Source organism: Leptinotarsa decemlineata, unplaced genomic scaffold (assembly GCF_025532065.1).
Source record: "Leptinotarsa decemlineata unplaced genomic scaffold, Ldec_3_MD MMD2_tig00000090_RagTag_RagTag, whole genome shotgun sequence".
NCBI lineage: Eukaryota > Metazoa > Arthropoda > Insecta > Coleoptera > Chrysomelidae > Leptinotarsa > Leptinotarsa decemlineata.
The window spans coordinates 2,573,687-2,576,803 of NW_027412541.1; positions in this window are offsets into that span (position 1 = coordinate 2,573,687).

Genomic DNA, 3,117 nt, shown 5'->3' on the forward strand with positions numbered 1-3,117 from the left:
GAGCTTTATTTTATACTTTCTGAGAACCACACACCTTACAGAAACATACATAATTTTGAAATATCATGATGTATTGTTTTGGCCAGTTATAATATTCTTCGACCCTGTGCAGTGTTTTGAACATACCTAAATGTGCACAAACTAGTGGATCATGACAAGATTTTATGACATCTGTTCTTTGGGGTTTTAGGACTGAATATTTCCACTCTGGAACATTAGAATTTATGCCTAAAACAGAACTATGTTCGTTAATCAGGATAAATGAAAACAAAGAACTTCACAATCAGAGAATTAGAGATAAACTGCTTGCCAATCCCTTCCCTTGTCTAGATCCTTCTGGTCGGTAACTAAAACTGTTGATCAGAACTTCACAAAAACCACAATTTCATCACTATCACAAGTGGATGGTTTAATTGCAACAACAGCCATAGAAAAAGCAAATCTACTAGCTGAACAATTTGCGTCCCACTCCACAGTCGATTTTCTGGAAAAGGCACCACTCACTATTTCCACACTAGAATCCATAATGCCAAAAATTACTTTTCGGCAGCTTCTAGTCAGGCCAATTTTGAAACAACTCAATATCAACAAGGCGTCTGGCTCTGATGAAGTGCCTGTCATCATACTCAAAAATTGCGCAAATGAACTCGCACCGGTGATTCGCAGACGCAAATGAACTCGAACCAGTATTTCGCAGACTTCATTTGCGCACTTTTTGAGTATGATAATGGGCACTTCATCAGGGCCAGACGCTTTGTTGATATAGAGCTGTTTCAAAATTCGCCTGACTAGACGCTATCAAAAAGTAATTTCCGGTATTGTGTGGGAATAGTAGCAGCTGATAGATTTGCTTTTTCTATGGCTGTTGTTGCAATTGAACTATCAGCTTGTGTTAGTGATGGGATTGTGGTTTTTGTAGTTATGAATAACAGCTTTAGCTACCGACTACCGACCAGAAGGTTCCAGACCCGTTGGGATTGGCAAGCAATTCATCCTCAACTCTCTAATTGTGGAGTTATTTGCTTTATTATCCGATGACTATAAATTACGGTTTCGTAACGCGTATTTATGCTGTTGCAGGTAGATTGGAGTACTAATGGTAATTTGTCGTTAACATTCATTGACTCTGTTTGCTGTTTGCTATCTTTGGCCTTCTTAGAAGGGGATTCCATATCCCATTGAGGTTTACCGTTTTTTCTTTTCTGTTGAAATTATCCGTGTGTTTGTGGATCTCTATTGCTTCCCGTACCAGTTGGCTATGCTATCCCTGGTTGGGGGCAATGAGTTCTTTATTTTCAAACAGAATCCTTTGGTTTCCTTCACTGAGTGTGTGTTCTGCCACAGCTGACTCGTCTGTTTGACAAAGTCTGCAGTTTCTTTCATGCTCTTCCGGCCTTGTTCCCATGGATCTTTTGGTGGTTCCCGATATATACCTTTCCAAAAATGCACGATATGCTATACATTCTGTTTGTGGCCTTAGGGATATACGGTAGATACACGCATGCAACCATCTGCTCCTCCTCCTCAATTTGATCCGTATGACTCTTCGAACCCAGAAAATAGTGGCACTCCATAAAAATTGTTATGCGTTGAGATTTTTGTCTATCTACTGTAATACTGAAATCTAGTTGAGCCTGTATTATGCCACTATTTATTGTTATTTGTGATATAGGATATTGAGATTTGAGGTTCGGGATCGCCCGTGGAAAGGATTTTCATGCTACAAAAGTCGGGAGATCAGACTATTGCTGAACTTGGATGAAGAGTCATGTAGGAGCTTTTTCACAAACCTGAAACTTCTCACGGTTGTTGAGACATATATTTATGTATTAGGTTTTTTTGTTCATAATAACTGATCAAGTTTTTTATCTAATCAGTAATCAGAGAATTCATGTTTATCCAACTCGCTCTGGAAACTTGCTAGTAACTAGACCACATCTAACATCCCCCTACCAGAAAAGTCATCTTCATCTCAGACTGAAAATTTTCAACGGATTAGATAAAAATATGAATATTTCCAAATCGAAATTTAAAACCTTTTTGATTGGAAAACATTTCCACTCTTTGAATGAATTTTATCGATGATTTCATCCCTCTCTATGCATTCTTTGTTTCTTGTACACTTTTTTGTTATTGTGAATGGGAAGATATGTTCTTTTTCTATCATACCTTTCAACAAGTGAGATATTTATTATTGATATCAGATAATAATAATAATATATTTCACTCTACGGTTTGGATTTTTTCTTGAGAAATATACTAAGATTGATTTCTGAAAGAAATCTTACAAGAAAGAGGTTTTTTTCTTCTTGTTGGAAGGTTGCACGCGTTCAGCCTATTTCCAAAAAAGGCAAGAAAAATCTTTCAAATAATCCTAGACCAGTCGCTTTGATACCAGTCATAGCAAAAGTCTTGGAAAAAGCCACAAACCACCATATCCTTAAATATTTGGAAGGCTTCAACATCTTGAGCGATCATCAATATGTCTTTCGGAAACAAAGATCAACAGGTGACCTATGTCATTCATATTTGGAATAACGCAATCGAGAAACATGGAGAGTTGAGAACCTTGATAGTGTGTAATATCGAAGAAAGGTTGGAGATTTGTCTCTCTTCTATAGATACTTTCACGGGAAGTGTTCAAGTGACTTGGCACATTTGATTCTACCAAGAGAGCTACATATTATCAGAAATGCGCGACGGACTGGGGTTGGTCATCGTTTTGAGATTCAACTTAGTACACCTCGAGCTTCACTGTTCAAGAACTCTCTCATTTGGAGACCTACATTTATGTGGAATGAACTTCCTGCGAATGTTTTTATAAATGAATTCAATCTCCAACGATTCTAATCCAATGTGAATGACTAATTTCGCACAGTAACCGCTTTCAGAGCGCCTTAAGGATTTTTCTGTAGTGCTTGAAAGGTCAATCCATCCAACCAACCTTGGCAGAGCTAAATATATATATATATATATATATATATATATATATATATATATATATATATACAGTAAAATGAATTAACGGGGTCTCTACTTTGCCAAGCTTTCGCTTCTAGTGGGAAGCTTCTTCAGGGCCTATAATTTATTAAGTTGTGGGTTTTTGCCAATGAATAA